The sequence below is a fragment of the Pristiophorus japonicus genome, chromosome 15 (genome assembly GCF_044704955.1).
Source record: "Pristiophorus japonicus isolate sPriJap1 chromosome 15, sPriJap1.hap1, whole genome shotgun sequence".
Classification (NCBI taxonomy): Eukaryota; Metazoa; Chordata; class Chondrichthyes; family Pristiophoridae; genus Pristiophorus; species Pristiophorus japonicus.
Genome location: NC_091991.1, coordinates 71500538 through 71518685, shown reverse-complemented (window position 1 = coordinate 71518685; position 18148 = coordinate 71500538). Strand labels below are relative to the sequence as shown.

The window sequence follows — 18148 nt, the reverse complement described above, 5'->3', positions numbered from 1 at the left end:
AAATATACAAAACCAATCAACATATTGGGAAAGGGGAGAAGAAGGGGGCATCAGTTTACATGCAGAGAATTTTTTTCTCCCTTAATTTTAAAAAGCACATCTTTAGAATCGTATTTTAATTGGGCATTGTTATCTTACAATTTCCCCCACAAATTGAGCAATGATGCTTTTCATGACTGTGTCCTAGATACAACAACAACTTGCATGTATATAGCAGTTTTAATGTAGTACAACGTCCCAATGCACGTCACAAGAACGTAATCAGACAAAATTTGACACTGAGCCACATAAGGAGATATGAGAACAGTTGGCCAGTGCCCACTAAGAACTCGATTGAAGTCCTAGAGGTAGGTTTTAAGGAGAGTCTTAAAGGAGGAAAGAGAAGTAGAGAGGCAGAGAGGTTTGGGGAGAGAATTCTAGAGTTTTGGGCCTAGGCAGCTGAAGGGTACAGCCGTCAATGGTGGAAAAATTAAAATTGGGGATGGGCAAGAGACTAGAATTGGAGAAGCGCAGAGATCTCAGAGTGTTGTAGGGCTGGAGGAGGTTGCAGAGGTAGGAAGGGACGAGGGCCATGGAGGGATTTGAAAACAACGGCGAGCATTTTGAAATCGAGGCATTGCTGGACCGGGAGCCCAATGTAGGTCAGCGAGCACAGGGGTCATGAGTAAACGGGACATGGTGCGAGCTAAGACACGGGCAGCAGAATTTTGGATGAACTCAAGTTTACGGAGGGTCCAAGATGGGAGGCTGGCTAGGAGAGCATTGGAATAACAGATACAAATGGTAGCTTCTTGCATCCAGTAATTTAGAGCTGATGAAGAAAAATGTTAAATACTCACCACCTGTGGTGAGGGCAAATGATTCGAGTGGCTGTTGATGTGTGAACTTGCAGGGAGGCCATTTTGAAGCAAGCAAAGCGTTAAAGTGCATAGGGTGCAGCATAGCCATCAGAGGCTTAAAAACACAGGTGAAAGTTATATTTTAAAGACTTCACATGCAGAATTGTGTATGGCTGCACCAGACAGAGATCTTAGTTGGGATTTAAAAAAATGTGAAAGCAAAAGTGTCCCTAAGTACAATTGCTCCCCAGCGTATTATAGACGTCTACAGGAATTTCTGCCTTGCAAGCCAGAATTTCCATAGATTTGGAGTGTTGGCATCAGGCAGGCTAGAACAGCAACATAAGAGATGGGCTACAGAATAACAGAGCTGGGAGGACCAGAGAACACATGAGAAGAATCAGGCTAGAGATAAGTAGAAGTGGTTGTCGTGAGAAAAAAAGTGAAAAAAAGTGAATATTACAGTGTGATAACCCGGATTTGACAGATAGGTGTGAAATAAATATGTGTAATGCAAAAGGAAGTAAGGGTGGAATGGACAGGAAGTGCATTTTCATGTATCATATCGTCACAGAGCTCCAATGGCAGGGGTGGGCAATTATTTGGGCTGAAGGGCCACTTAACAAGTTTTGGTGAGCTGTTGAAGGCCGCACACCAATGTTTCCCCCGAAGGCACGTGGCTGCACGATTGCGCAACAATCGCGCGGTCTCGTGCAGGCCGCTCCCCAGCTCCTGCCGCTGGAGGTGATGCTGTGCTGTGGCTGGCCACACAGCAAATTTAAAGGGACCGCGCATGAAACAAAAATTAGAGGGAACATTGCATAAACATAAACATTGCAAAAACATAAATCATACAGAAGTCCGATGCATCTTACATACACAACATGTATTTGACACTGCTTAGAAATGATTCAAAGATAAAAGTTGAAAATATTATGGTCTCTGTAAATCAGTGCTGTGAAATACAACTGTACCCTCTTTAGAGCCGTTGGCGGCATCAATTCCCCTTCTCGGTCATCCTTATGTCCCTTTTCAAAGATTACTAATGCCGTTCCAATTGGTACCAGATGAAAACTCCCCTGCCGTCGTACTCTGGATACCGGGAGAGGAAAGATGCAGCGCCGGTCACTTTTTTCGGCAAAAGAGTTGTAGAGATGAACAGCCACGACTCCATTCTGAAATGGATAGGGCACATTCGAGCACGCAGTGCATTCTGGGTACGGATGTCCGCCGTCGGGGCCCAGAATCACGGAACGGATCCTTTTAAGATCTGGCCGGGGAGAATCTCAATTGGTAATTATTAATTTGAATGAATTATTACAATGGTTTTTCCGTGGCTGCATGGGAAGCGAAAGTGGATAGACGAATGTGCAGCTCGAGCTGCGGCTCACGCTCTGTTCCACCCAGCGGACCAGATAGAATGACTTGGCGGGCCGGATATGGCCTGAGGGCTGTATTTTGCCCATCACTGTCCTATGGCATGTCTCAGAATGAATAAGAGGATTTGCTGTTTTACAACAGTAGAGATATTATGCCATGCAATTCACTATGTACTTTCTGGGCTATTGATTTATGAGGGTAGTGTTTCCAGTTGGGGCGCAATCGGAAAGCTGGTTGCAAATTGTGCTTGAAATTGCGCTGTTTTTCAAAGTGAGGTTATGGTTCAAATTTCCACTAAAAGACATTTGCATAATCATAAATGTAAAATCGTAATGAACCAGCACAATCAGTCAGTTTAATAGAAAGTAATTGTTTCTTTTTCTTTGCATTAAAAAATATTAATTGAAGAATTTAAGAGTGGAAACCTGGTCTAGTTTTATTAATACAGCTGAAAATGGATTTATCACAAACAATAAGGGTTTTTATTAAGAGTGTCTCATCCTCCACCAGTGAGTAACCTGATTTTAAATCATTGAAAATAAAAAGAACTATACTGAACCATTTACGAGATTCATTGATGCACACTTGTCAGTTTCTTAGTAAATTGAATATTTTTTATTAAATGCAAAAACGTTCAAAATGCGCCGAAAAAAAAAGCTCAATTTGAAGAGCTTCCTCGAACAGCCGCAAACTGTCGCAATCGGCAGAAACTCGGCATCCTCATTATTTTGATTTGGGGGCGTGGCCAGTTTTATGGGAGGGGCAGGCTTTCAGCAAAATGATTTTTAAACACCACGGAAACTCGATTTATGCTTGACGTAACTTAAGTTTAAATTCCACTATCTTTTGCACTGGTGCAACCACCTTCACCTATTTTGCGCGGATAATGCTAACACAAACTCGTGCAAACTCTATCCCAGGGTGTCGAAGCAAGTCAGACTACAACATAATACTCTGATAATTTTGCTGGCGTTTTGGGCACTTAATTTCCCCTACCATCCATGTTTCCAAAAAGCCAGCTATTTGTTCCTTACTTACATACTCAGAGGGCTAGAAATTCGGCAGGTTTGCGTCTGTTTATCGTCAAGAAGCTGAAAAAGTAATTTTTTTTGCTGCTAAGTAAGTCGCTAAAATTTAGCGCGTGGGGGAAAATTCGGCAGCAGTTTTGCGATGGCATTCAAAATGATCACCTAACCATTTTTTTAGCCGTTTTTATGACGTCAATCGGCGTGCACCTGCCCAAAAACATGCCCGAAAAAATCAAGACTTACCAGGTCAGATCCATAGAAACATAGAAACATAGAAAATAGGTGCAGGAGTAGACCATTCGGCCCTTCGAGCCTGCACCGCCATTCAATGAGTTCATGGCTGAACATGCAACTTCAGTACCCCATTCCTGCTTTCTCGCCATACCCCTTGATCCCCCTAGTAGTAAGGAATACATCTAACTCCTTTTTGAATATATTTAGTGAATTGGCCTCAACAACTTTCTGTGGTAGAGAATTCCACAGGTTCACCACTCTCTGGGTGAAGAAGTTTCTCCTCATCTAAATGGCTTACCCCTTATCCTTAGACTGTGACCCCTGGTTCTGGACTTCCCCAACATTGGGAACATTCTTCCTGCATCTAACCTGTCTAAACCCGTCAGAATTTTAAGCGTTTCTATGAGATCCCCTCTCATTCTTCTGAACTCCAGTGAATATAAGCCCAGTTGATCCAGTCTTTCTTGATATGTCCGTCTCGCCATCCCGGGAATCAGTCTGATGAACCTTCGCTGCACTCCCTCAATAGCAAGAATGTCCTTCCTCAAGTTAGGAGACCAAAACTGTACACAAAAGCAAGCACAAGGCCTGCTTTTACCAGCGCAAGAGTTTTAAAAGATAGAAAAATAAAATGGTATCACTCATTTATATATTAAAAACCCTGTTCATCAAGGTAAGTTTATTTTAAGCTCTGTTAAAACAATTTTTTTTTTAAATTGTATAAAATATTTACTTAAATTGCATTTTAATTTTAAAAATATAATGTGTTTAAAAAATATATTGAATGTGTTTGTGTGCTTTTGGGGGTATTCCCATTCATACTTATGGCAACTCCGTAGAAACGGAACTCACCACAAGAACGAATGGGGATGCCTCTACTTTGATTGGGCCAGCCCACATGATCCCAGAGGCGCTTGCGAAGCACTTACATCCCTGTGATACGTGGATCTCTATGCAGGCCTAGCTTAGAGGCCCAGGACCGCAAGTCTCCGAACCTCCTGGACCATCAAGTGAGTTCGTAGATTTTTTGCAAGTCGGAGACATCCGCCTGCGGGAAGCCTCCGACCGCAAAATGCGGGGCAAATTCCTTCCACCTGATTGGCTGATCTGCAAATATGTTGATTGTAATTTGAATTTATGAATTGTAATTCATACAGATAAAAATAGTCCAACTTTCTTTTTATAATCCAGATCTGATTTACAGCAATTGAATTATGAGAATGATTCCAGGAATGAGGGACTTCAGTTATGTTGACAGACTGGTGAGGCTGGGGTTGTTCTCCTTAGAGCAGAGAACGTTGAGAGGAGATTTAATAAAGGTGTTCAAAATCGTGAGGGGTCTGGACACATAGAGAAAGAAACTGTTCCCATTGGCAGAAGGGTCGAGAACCAGAGGACACTGATTTAAGGTGATTGGCAAAAGAACCCAAGTCGATGTCAGAAAAAACTTTTTTACATAGCGAGTGGTTAAGATCTGGAATGCACTGCCTGAAAGAGTGGTGGAGGCAGACTCAATCTTATCTTTCAAAAGGGAGTTGGATAAATATCTGAAGGAAAAAAAACTGTAGGGCTACGGGGAAAGGGCAGGGGAGTGGGACTAACTGAGAGTTGGCATGGCTCGACGGGCCAAATGGCCGCCTTCCATGCTGTAACCATTCTATGATTCTATAAGTTAAATTGTATTTTTAATATACAGTATTGTGGAAGTATTAATGGTATTTTCAGGTCCAGTGCCATGATTATGTGCATATTTGTGCGGAAGATGTAAATCAATGGCCTTGATATGTTTGTTTCGGATTGTAGTTAACTTTAGTGGTGGAACTCCAAGTTCCTTAAATGCCATGAGGAGATGTATCCTTCCAGTTGTGAGTCAGTCTGCCACTTACACTGAGAGAATCCTACATTGATATCCCGATGGAAATTCTGCATCTGTTCAGGGTGCAGTATCTTCAGTGAACAGAGTATGGGTCAAAATTTTAACTTCAATCACAGGCTTTTAAGTGAGGCTGAGGCCTTAATGTAAAACTTTAATGAAGGTAGTCAAAGACATAAAACACAAACTTACAGGTATATTTAATCATATTGTGAAATATGTAATTTTCTTGTTTTAACGTTTTAGAAATCTCTAGACTGCAAAAATAATGGTATTCAATTTTTTTTTTAAAGCTATTTTGTACAATTTGATTGGATCATCTAGTTGGATTATTTTTATCTGAATTGCAATTAATAAATTCAAATTACAATTAATATATTTGTAGATCAACCAATCAGGTAGAAGGAATTTGCATTGTGCTGGAATATATTTGAATATGAGTCTGTCATCTGCTCGAAATTTGGAGATAAGAAATGATCACAATTTGTATACAATGTGTGATACTGAGGTATAATGGAGAACTGTAACAAAACCGTTTATTAGATGAACCATTTTTCTATCATTGTCAAAATAATACTCTTGTGTCAAGTGTATCCCTGCTCAATGCAGACATCACACTTAGTTACAAATACAAAACAGTCTTAAAAAAACAAAAAGCCCTGACCTGGAGGCTGAAATTTGCATTCAATTTACTGATCTGAGGAATTCATGAGCAACGACAAATTTACCTGGATTCTCACAGGGAGTTCTTGAACAGTGACTTTAAAGGGACAGGCCAGGTTAATAGCTAAATAGTCCCACCATGTCTAGATGTGCATCTGCCTGTCTGTCAGCAGACTGGCTTTGCCGACTCACCCTCTGGAGAGAAGGCATACGGGGCTCAACCCTGGGAGTGCGTGGCTGCACGCCACTTGTACCCGGGGCCTTGGATGGGCCAAAGCCCAAGAATGTGTCTTCCTGGTCAGAGCTACTAGCCCCTGCTAAAAGAGATGTCGATTGCATCAGCCTAGCCCAGCGACCTCCCACCCCTCCCCCCTCTTCCCCACCAGAAAAGCTTCATGAGTTTCCTCCTCCCATGGAAGCTCTGTCATGTATTCAACTATCACTGTAACCCATATATAAGCTGACATGAGTTGTACACCTTGAGAACATTGACCACAAGGGGTGAACTTGTTGGAGATATTCCTAACCTGGACTTCCAGGTATAAAAGGGGAAGCTCCACCCACCTTCATCACTTGAGGTCTTGGTAATAAAGGTAACTGGTCATAGAGTGACCTTCTCTCAAGTATGGGCCTCATGTGCATTTATACTGCATAGTAAGGACATATCATTGGCGACGAGAAACTGAGATTTAAACCACGCGAGCATGGCCTCTAGCAGCACAGAAGAGACGTACTGTGTTGCTAATGATTGGGACAACTTTATTGAGTGACTACAGCAAAGTTTTGTCACCAAGGAATGGTTGGGACAGGATTCGGCTGACAAATACTGGGCTCATCTCCTGACGGTTTGTGGATCCAGAACGTATTCTGGAAGGAAGGACGTTCTTGCTATTGAGGGAGTGCAGCGAAGGTTCACCAGACTGATTCCCGGGATGGCGGGACGGACATATCAAGAAAGACTGGATCAACTGGGCTTGTATTCACTGGAGTTCAGACGAATGAGAGGGGATCTCATAGAAACATTTAAAATTCTGACAGGTTTAGACAGGGTAGATGCAGAAAGAATGTTCCCAATGTTGGGGAAGTCCAGAACCAGGGGTCACAACCTAAGGATAAGGGGTAAGCCATTTAGGACCGAGATGAGAAGAAACTTCTTCACCCAGAGAGTGGTGAACCTGTGGAATTCTCTACCACAGAAAGTTGTTGAGGCCAATTCACTAAGTATATTCAAGAAGGAGTTAGATGTAGTCCTTACTACTAGGGTGATCAAGGGGTATGGCGAGAAAGCAGGAATGGGGTACTGAAGTTGCATGTTCAGCCATGAACTCATTGAATGGCGGTGCAGGCTCGAAGGGCCGAATGGCCGACTCCTGCACCTATTTTCTATGTCTCTATGTTTCTATGTACTCCCTGATGAAGGACCTTCAAGTGCCAGAGAAGCCGGCAGACAAGATGTTCGAAGAGCTCAGTAAGTTGATCGGGGAACATCTTAAACTGGCGAGCAGCATGCACATGGCGAGACACCGGTTTTACACGCACCGGCGGCGAGAAAGGCAAAGCGTTCCAGACTTTGTGGCAGATCTCCGGCGACTGGCGAGCCTATGTAAGTTCCCAGATGCATGCAGAGCGGAGATGCTGCGAGACTTATTTATTGAGGGCATCGGACACGCTGGGGTTTTCAGGAAACTGATTGAGATCAAAGACTTGACCTTGGAAGCGGCGGCTCTGGGATTTAAACCATGCGAGCATGGCCACTAGCAGCACAGAAGAGAGATACTGTGTTGGTGATGATTGGGACAACTTTATTGAGCGACTACAGCAAAGTTTTGTCACTAAGGAATGGTTGGGACAGGATTCGGCTGACAAATACTGGGCTCATCTCCTGACGGTTTGTGGATCCAGAACGTACTCTAGAAGGAAGGACGTTCTTGCTATTGAGGGAGTGCAGCGAAGGTTCACCAGACTGATTCCCGGGATGGCGGGACGGACATATCAAGAAAGACTGGATCAACTGGGCTTGTATTCACTGGAGTTCAGACGAATGAGAGGGGATCTCATAGAAACGTTTAAAATTCTGACGGGTTTAGACAGAGGAGGAAGAGACAAGACTGATGTATGACAAAAATCTTAGCTCAAATGCGGCAAACGACCAGGGAGTCAACATTGTTAATGCGGCACACAATTCTTGAGGCAGAAAAGGGCAATCGGACATGCCCCAGCATGTAGTCGAAACCAAAGGGGGAATTCAACAGAGACAAAGGCGAGCTGAACAGCGATTCATGCCATTGCAATGGACAATAGGGCCATCAACACCTGTTGATGGTGTGCTTAAGGACAGTTACAGACAGTCAGAGATGATTGACTGGTAATGGACCTATTGTTTCCAACAATGGGGCCTCCAGCTCATGCTGGAGGTGTGGAGGCAAACACCCAGCCAGAGCTTGCAGGTATCAGCAATATACCTGCAGAAACTGCTATGTTAGCGGTCACTTGGCGCGTATGTGCAGGAAGCCTGCAGCCAGATTGATGTACGAGGAGGACGGGTCCAATGTAAGCCCTACGAGGCCAAATGAATACTGGGGAAAATCGCTGGAAGCTGAAGTTCAGCGAGTTCATGTGGCGCACATATATAGTTCATATACCAGGACGCCACCGATAATGATGAAAGTGCTCCTCAATGGCATCCCAGTATTAATGGAGCTAGACACGGGGGCCAGTCAGTCCCTGATGAGTATCAAACAGTTCAAAAGGTTGTGGGTATCCAAGGCCAGGAGGCCAAAATTATTGGCGATTGACGCATAGCTACGGACATAGACAAAGGAGATCATTCCGGTGCTAGGCAGCGCCATGGTAGTCGTGATCCACAAAGATTTGGAGAACAGGTTGCCACTCTGGATTGTCCCGGGGGACAGTCCCACACTACTGGGGAGGAGTTGGCTTGCTGTCATGAACTGGAAATGGGGCGATGTCAATGCAATTTCTACTGTGGAGCGAGTATCATGCTCACAGGTCCTGGACAAATTTGACTCATTATTTCAACCCGGCATCGGCACTTTCTTGGGGGCCAAGGTAGTGATTCACATAAATCCGGAAGCCAGGCCAGTACACCACAAGGCCAGAGCAGTGCCGTACGTGATGCGGGAAAAGATAGACTGCGAATTGGACCGCCTGCTGAGGGAAGGCATCATCTCGCCAGTCGAATTCAGTGACTGGGCGAGCCCGATCGTGCTGGTGCTCAAGGTGGATGGGCCGGTCAGGATATGGTGATTACAAGGCCACCATTAATCGGGTGTCACTCCAAGATCAGTACCCGCTACCGAGAGCGGAGGACCTCTTTGCGACGCTATCCGTGGGCAAACTTTTTTCAAAATTGGACCTGACCTCAGTTTACATGACCCAGGAGCTGGCGAGTGAGTTGAAGAAGCTGACCACCATCACGACACACAAGGGGCTGTTTGAGTATAATAGATGTCCGTTCGGGATTCGTTCGGCCGCCGCGATCTTTCAGCGAAATATGGAAAGCCTCCTCAAGTCGATTCCAAGGATGCCGGTTTTTCAAGACGATATCCTCATCACGGGTCGTGATACTGAAGAACACCTCCACAACCTGGAGGAGGTGCTACGCAGACTGGACCGGGTAGGGCTGCGACTGAAAAAGGCGAAGTGCGTCTTCTTAGCTCCAGAGGTAGAATTCCTGGGTAGGAGGGTAGCAGCAGATGAGATCAGCCCTACTGTATCCAAAATGGAAGCGATCCAGAGAGCACCCAGACCCCGTAACACAACGGAGCTGCGTTCGTTCCTGGGGCTCCTGAACTATTTTGTTAAAACCGCTACACGTGCTCCCACGCAAAGATCGCGATTGGGTTTGGGGTAACAGCCAGGAAAGGGCTTTTGATAGAGCACGCAATTTGTTATGTTCCAACAAACTGTTAACGTTATATGACCCATGCAAGAAACTTGTTTTAACGTGCGATGCGTTGTCCTATTGGGTCGGGTGTGTGTTGCAGCATGTGAATGCCAAGGGTCAGTTACAGCCAGTAGCTTATGCCTCCAGAGGTCTGTCCCAGGCAGAAAGGGGCGAAGGGATGGTAGAAAAGGAAGTGCTAGCATGTGTATATGCAGTAAAACAAATGCCCCAGCTTCTCGGCCTTTTGGCTAAGATCATGCGTAACTGACCTGACAGGGGAGTAACCACCATGACCCCAAGGTGGTTCTCCCTGGATCAGGAAGGTATATGCTTGCTTTTTTGGAAATAGGAGGTGGGTGGGGTGGCTTGACCCATCCACCTCCACGGAGGTGTGTGGGGGGCCTGACCCATCCACCTCCATGGCACGAACCTGGTATTGCAGTACTTCCAGGAACGGTGCAGTGGCTCTAGGCCTTTTGGCTAAGAGCATTGGCGCAGAGTGATCCTTGATGTGCGCAAGGTGACCTCTGGCGTTTGTGATTTGACAAAGAATTGGAACGATTGGCTACGAATTTAAAAAAAAAACAAATGCCCCAGTACCTGTTTGGGAGGAAATTTGAGCTGGAGACAGGTCACAAACCCCTAACGTCCCTTTTGGCTGGCAAAAAGGCCATAAATGCGAATGCATTGGCCCGCATACAGAGGTGGGCACTCATGTTAGCCGCCTATGACTACACAATTCGGCACAAACCGGGCACTGAAAACTGTGCCAATGCACTCAGCAGGCTCCCACTAGCCACCACTGAGGGGGCAACTGAGCATGATGCTGAGATGGTCATGGCTGTTGAAGCTTTCGAAAGCGAAGACTCACCGATGACAGCTCGTCATATTAAAGTCTGGACAAATAAAGACCCGCTACTGTCTTTAGTTAAGAAATGTGTCCTGAATGGGGACTTGGCAGCCACGTGCGGGGCATGCCCTGAGGAATTTAAACCGTTTCATAGGCGCAAGAATGAACTCTCGATTCAGGCCGATTGCCTACTGTGGGGAAACCGAGTAGTCATGCCCCAGATGGGCAGAGAGGTGTTTATCAGAGAACTTCACAATGAGCACCCGGGCATTGTCATGATGAAGGCAATTGCCAGGTCACATGTTTGGAGGCCAGGGAGAGATGCAGACCTGGAACTTTGTGTTCGCAGGTGCAACACGTGTGCTCAGCTGGGCAACGCACCCAGGGAAGCCCCCCTTAGCCCCTGGTCCTGGCCCGCCAAGCCATGGTAACAGATCCATGTGGACTACGCAGGTCTTTTCATGGGAAAAATGTTTTTGGTTGTAGTTGACGCCTACTCCAAATGGATTGAGTGTGCCATTTTAAGTTCAAGCACATCCTCTGCAACGGGAGAAAGTCTACGGGCAATGTTCACCGCCCGTGGTCTACCGGATGTCTTGGTCAGCAACAATGGCCCGTGCCTCACAAGCACTGAATTCCAGGACTTCAATGCAGGAAATGGAATCAACCATGTCAGAAGGGCACCGTTCAAGCCGGCCTCAAACGGTCAGGCGGAACGAGCAGTGCAGATAATCAAACAGGGGATGCTCAGAATCTAAGGGGGTTCCCTACAAAGCCGCTTATCACACCTCCTGTTGACCAATAGATCCCGACCACACTCGCTCACAGGGGTTCCACCCGCAGAGCTGCTAATGAAAAGGACGCTCAAAACCAGGTTATCCCTCATATACCCCACCATGAAAGAAATTGTTGAGAGCAGGCATCAGTCACAATGTGACTACCATGCCAGGAATGCGAGGGCGCGATGTATTGATGTCAATGACCCTGTTTTTGTCCTTAATTACACTGCAGGGCCCAAATGGCTTGCAGGCACTGTGATTGTCAAAGAGGAGAATCGGGTTTTGGTCGTTAAACTTACCAATGGACAAATCTGCCGCAAACAAGTGGATCAAACTAAAAGGAGGTTCAGCAACCCCATAGAAGAAGCAGAGGAATAACACGACGTAGAGTTTACTCCACCACAGATGACCGAACACAGGAACCAAGTGGAGGAGAGCCCAGTCACTGTGGGCAGTCCGGACAGGCCTGAGGCACCGCAAACAGCAAACACTCAGGCCAGCGCCCAACAACCAGAGCCCCAACTCAGGTGCTCTACAAGGGAGCGTAAACCACCAGAGAGACTTAACCTCTGATCCCAATAGACTTTGGGGGGGAGGTGATGTCATGTATTCAACTATCATTGTAACCCATGTGTAAGCTGACCTAAGTTGTACACCTTGAGAACATTGACCACAAGGGGTGAACTTGTGGGAGACACTCCTAACCTGGACTTTCAGGTATAAAAGGGGAAGCTCCACCCACCTTCATCACTTGAGGTCTTGGTAATAAAAGTAACTCGTCACAGAGTGACCTTCTCTCAAGTATGGGCCTCGTGTGCATTTATACTGTATAGTAAGGACATGTCAAGCTCCTTGACCTCGGTGTCTTCCTCGTACCCCTCCTCCACCCCACATGATGGGCTGAGGTGGAGGCTTCAATTGCAGGATGTGGTGCCTCCTCATCTGGAAATAGAAAGCAACAGATGAGTGGTTAGCAGCAGGGGAGGGGACAAGGTGACATGAGGAAGGTCACATAACACAGGCTCATTTGAAGGATCAGCACTATTCCATTATATGTAGCCCATGGACTGTGCGTCACATTGCCCCAACCCTAGCCCACAGATACATCACATTGCCCCAACCCAGCCCGGGAATTTTGCAGGACTTACCTCAGTTTCGAACACGGGATCAGCAACCCCCCCATGGATAGTTGAAGTCCCTGAGGCACCGAACAGAGCTGCCACTCTCTCCCCCAGGTCCGTTAATGGCAGTGTCTGGGGTGGACCACCGCCTGTGTGCCGCTGTTCCCAGTGGTTGTGCGACAGCTTTCCCTGCAAAGATGACAATTAGAACAGTTACCAGAGGGTCCATCTGCTCTTGTGGCACACACAGATAGCCATCAAAGCACTTATACCATCCTGTGTGCATTTACTACAGTCCTCTGTTTAATGGTCATAATAGTTGCACGTGGTTCACGAGGAAGACGTTGAAGTGCAGAAACATCTTTTAAGATGTCAAAAAGCAGTCTTACTAATGTGTAATGATCATTCATAGCATATAAGGTGCAACACTAAGCCTACCTATAACAACATGTGTCAGATTTACAATTTAATGAATGAGTGCATGAATAAAAATATTACTTACTCTGATGACCCTGCAATGGTCATTGAACTTTCTCCGACACTGCTTATGGTCCCTCTTGATATTATCGGCTGAGGAAACATCCTCGGCCAGACTGCTGCACAGACGCCTTCGCACAGCTGGGAGGAGTTTACCAGCACCCCTCCTATTACATTCCTCCCATCTGCTTTGCACAGCTGCGAAGAGAGCCTCGTTTGCATCATAACTGAACTTTTGGGCTCTCTGCCTGTTGAAGTCCCCTTCCATCGTGGCTGCTTGGCCTGTGAAAAATAGCTGATTCAGCCCTGGATGTACTGCGCATGCACGGGCACACCCTGAGAGCTGACCTGAATCGCGGGAAAAAGAAAAAAAAAGGGGTGGAAAAATCGGGGAAAAATTTGCGCGTGCGCAGAAGGTCCGTTTTTTTTCCGATCGCAAATTTCAGCTCCAGCTCACAAATTCACTCATGCAAGGCCGGATTTAGCGCTATCGCTGGTCACCGTTTGGTGAATTTTGCATCGTCCAGCGATAACACTATCCCGGCGCTAAAAGAAAAAATGCTGCCACGATTATCGCCCAAAAATGGGCGAAATTGCTAAACCCAAATTTCTCGCCATTATTTTTATATCCGAGGATACGCAGCAAGATGGTACGCAGCATGTAATAGATTGGAGGTAGGTGTGTGGAATTTAGAAGCACTGGGGCTAGTTGACAGGCTCCCAGGGTTTAGCAGCATCAAGCAGAGATTCATTGATCGGCCCCAACCTGGTCCTGTCCCGTCAGACCTAGAAGCAGCTAAAGCTTCCTTCCTACACTGTGAATGTAGGATCAATATCACTATCAATATGTGACATCTTGGTTCAAGTAGAGGACTATGGCAGAAGGAAAGTTTTGCAGGCTCATGGTCTGTGGCCATCAACCTGTGGGGAAGCTGGCTGGTTGAAGTGTCAGCCTTGGGTGGGTAAGTACAGCAACACCAGTGATGGCTGACAGAATGACAGAGCTGAGAGGACCAAAGGACATGTGGGTAGAATCAGGCAGTAGTCAGCTTGAAATAAAAAGTTGAAAATAAACGATTTACAGTGTGATACCACAGGCTTGAAAGATAGGTGTGACAAAGACTATTACAATTGGTTTTAATTCACAAGTAATTTCCCACTAACATGTCCTAGTAGCTACCTTTTTAAAGGTTTTTGGTGAGAAATGATCTGCATTTAACATTAGTTCTTGTCAGTGGAACGGAGAAATGTACTGAGATATATTCCAGGCATGAAGTGAACACCAGTAGGTCAAATGTAATCTGAGAAAATGTAGTTATTCTTCACACAGTAGCCACAAGATGGAGGCAGTGTGCTTATATTTTTTAAGTGGTTTAAAACAACACTATTTATCAGGATCTGGAATATTAGATCCTTCGTTGAAACACCTGTGAACTCATCCTTTTTTGGCGTGGAAGCAAGTCATCCTCATTTCGAGGGACTACCTATGATGATGATGATTTGTAAAGATTTGTTTTACTTACTGCTATACATATTATTTTCTTGCCAATTTTCATCCCTCCTTTCCCTTCCTCTCTTCCTTGCTAACTCCTGTTGTAGAGTACAGTTGCACAGACATCAGATACCCAAGCGGCAATTATTCACAAGTGAGCCTCAACAGTCATCATCATCATCATAGGCAGTCCCGCAAAGTCGAGGAAGACTTGCTTCCACTCCAAAAGTGTGTTGTTAGGTGGCTGTACAGTCCAATACGGGAATTACAGTCACTGTAAAAGGTGGGACAGACGGTCGTTGAAGGAACGGGTGGGTGGGGAATCTGGTTTGCTGCATGTTCCTTCCGCTGCCTGCGCTTGTTTTCTGCAGGCTCTCAGCGACGAGACTCGAAATGCTCAGCGCCCTCCTGGATGCTCTTCCTCCACTTAGAGCGGTCTTTGGCCAGTGACTCCCAGGTGTCGATGGGGATGTTGCACTTTATCAAGGAGGCTTTGAGGATGACCTTGAAATGTTTCCTCTTCCCACCTGGGGCTCGATTGCCGTGTCGGAGTTCCGAGTTCCGAGTTCCGAGTTCCGAGGAGAGCGCTTGCTTTGGGAGTCTTGTGTCGGGCGTGCAGATAATGTGGCCTGCCCAACGGAGCTGGTAGAGTGTGGTCAGTGCTTCGATGCTGGAGATGTTGGCCTGATCGAGGACTTTAACATTGATGTATCTGTACTCCCAGAGGATTTGCAGGATCTTGTGGAGACATCGTTGGTGGTATTTCTCCAGCGATTTGAGGTGTCTACTGTATATGGTCCACAACTCTGAGCCATACAGGGGGGCAGATATCACTACAACCCTGTAGACCATGAACTTGGTGGCAGATTTGAGGGTCTGATCTTCGAATATTCTTTTCCTCAGGCGGCCGAAGGCTGTGCTGGCGCACTGGAGGCAGTGTTGGACCTCGTCGTCGATATTTGCCCTTGCTGATAATAGGCTCCCGAGGTATGGAAAGTGGTCCACATTGTCCAGGGCCGTGCTGTGGATCTTGATGACTGCGGGACAGTGCTGTGTGGCGGGGTCAGGTTGGTGGAAGACCTTCGCCTTACAGATGTTTAGTGTGCCGTGGCCACGGTCATGGTGCAGCCCTGGACAACGTGGACCACTTTCCATACCTCGGGAGCCTATTATCAGCAAGGGCAGACATCGGCAACAATGTCCAACACAGCCTCCAGTGCGCCAGCGCAGCCTTCGGCCGCCTGAGGAAGAGAGTGTTCGAAGATCAGGCCCTCAAATCTGCGAGCAAGTTCATGGTCTACAGGGCTGTAGTGATACCCGCCCTCCTGTATGGCTCAGAGACATGGACCATATATAGTAGACACCTCAAATCACTGGAGAAATACCACCAACGATGAATCTGCAAGATCCTGCAAATCCCCTGGGAGGACAGACGCACCAACGTTAGCATCCTCGATCAGGCCAACATCCCCAGCATCGAAGCACTGATCACACTCGACCAGCTCCATTTAGCTGGCCACATTGTTCGCATGCCTGACACAAGATTCCCAAAGCAAGCGTTCTACTTGGAACTTCTACATGGCAAGCGAACCCAAGGTGCGCAGAGGAAACGTTTCAAGGTCACCCTCAAAGCCTCCTTGGTAAAATGCAACATCCCAACGACACCTGGGAGTCCCTGGCCAAAGACCGCGCTAAGTTGTGGAAGAGCATCCGGGAGGACGCTGAGCACCTCGAGTCTCGTCACAAAGAGCATTTAGAAAACAAGTGCAGGCAGTGGAAGGAGTGTGCGGCAAACCAGTCCCACCCACCCTTTCCTTCAACGACTGTCTGTCCCACCTGTGACAGAGACTGTGGTTCCCGTATTGGACTGTTCCGTCACCTAAGAACTCACTTTTCGAGTGGAAGCAAGTCTTCCTCGATTTTGAGGAACTGCCTATGATGATGATGATGATGAAGTTTAGTGTAAGGCCCAAGCTTTCGTACGCCTCGAAGAAGATGTTCACGATGACTTGGAGTTCAGCCTCTGAATGTGCATAGACGCAAGCGTCTAAAAAAGGGGACAAGTCCGACTGCGGCAACTACAGAGGAATCTCCCTGTTATCAGCCACTGGGAAAGTCATCGCTAGAATCTTCCTCAACCGTCTTCTCCCTGTGGCTGAGGAACTCCTCTCGGAGTCACAGTGCGGATTCCGTCCACTACGGGGTACAATGGACATGATCTTTACAGCGCGACAACTGCAAGAGAAATGCAGGGAACAGCACCAACCCTTGGACATGGCTTTCTTTGACCTTACAAAGGCCTTTGACACTGTTAACCATGAGGGACTATGGAACGTCCTCCTCCATTTCGGCTGCCCCCAAAAGCTTGTCACCTCAACAGTAAGTGTATGCACAAAAGCAAAATACTGCGGATGCTGTAAATCTGAAATAAAAACTGAAAATTCTGCTGAGTATTTCCAGTAAGTGTAAGTAGGCTATTCGACTACACGGGCATCACAGCTGAGCCCAGTACTGTGCCAGCCCACCTGACATCCGGCACTTCCAGCAGTGATTGATGAAAAGCGACCAAGAATGAGAACCCCTACCTGATTTCCCCCTCTCCAATCTAGAGACGCAGAAGCTAAATGCCCCCAGCGGGGATCAGCTAACTCAAAAAAAGGTGGGGAAAGAGTAAATAGAGGTTGAGTCACGCTATACCATTTGGACACACATCTCAAAGAACATCAAAGGAGTTTTTATTGAGATATGTAACTGGATCATGTCTGTTCTTGACTCCTAAGTAGTGTATTGTGTAGGGAGAGCAAAGAATTAAAACAGACAAAAAAGAGTATTAATAAAAGTTGGAATCAATTTTCCCATCTTTCTTCTTCCCCTGATAATCTCTCCTTCTCTTCCTCTTTTCCTTATACTGCATCTCTCCCTTTTCCTGCCATTGACCATCCAGAAAAAAAAGTGGACAAAATAAAGATACCATAGTACTACTCTAAGAGTAGGGTAATGCCCTCGTGTCCTGAACAACATACTTCCCTTAACTAACACCACCAAACAGGCTTGGAGAGGTTTCTGAAAGATGTAATAAGGCAATATATAAATGTAAGTTTCTATTTCTCTTTTGATTCACTATTTGATGTGATAAAGGGAATAGTTAAATTAGGGGTTGTATGACCATTGTTTTCTTATAAAATGTAAAACTATACCCTTTTAAATTGTAGGTTATTAAAAGGCAAAGTTTATTTATCTCTGTTTTCTGACATCATGAAGGTCTGACCCAGTGACATCAAGGATGGCTGCTGACTGCAATTTGCTGTCCCTACTCATGATGTCACAAGTACAATTTCACGATGTCACTGAAGGCGAAGTTTTACCCACGATATCTATTGCGTTGTGCCTGTAAAGCTTACAAAAAGAGCAATGAATGGATCCACGAATACCTCTCCATTACTTTTGGGATTAGAGACAATCAGAAAAATGCACTTCCTCTTTATTTTGTGTACTGTATATTGAA

General features: G+C 46.1%; 1 pseudogene; it reads left to right on the top strand.

Annotated features, from left to right (window-relative positions):
* The first annotated feature begins 10152 nt into the window (after positions 1 to 10152).
* Positions 10153 to 10391, top strand: LOC139226037 (U2 spliceosomal RNA; annotated as a pseudogene).
* The last annotated feature ends 7757 nt before the right edge of the window (positions 10392 to 18148 follow it).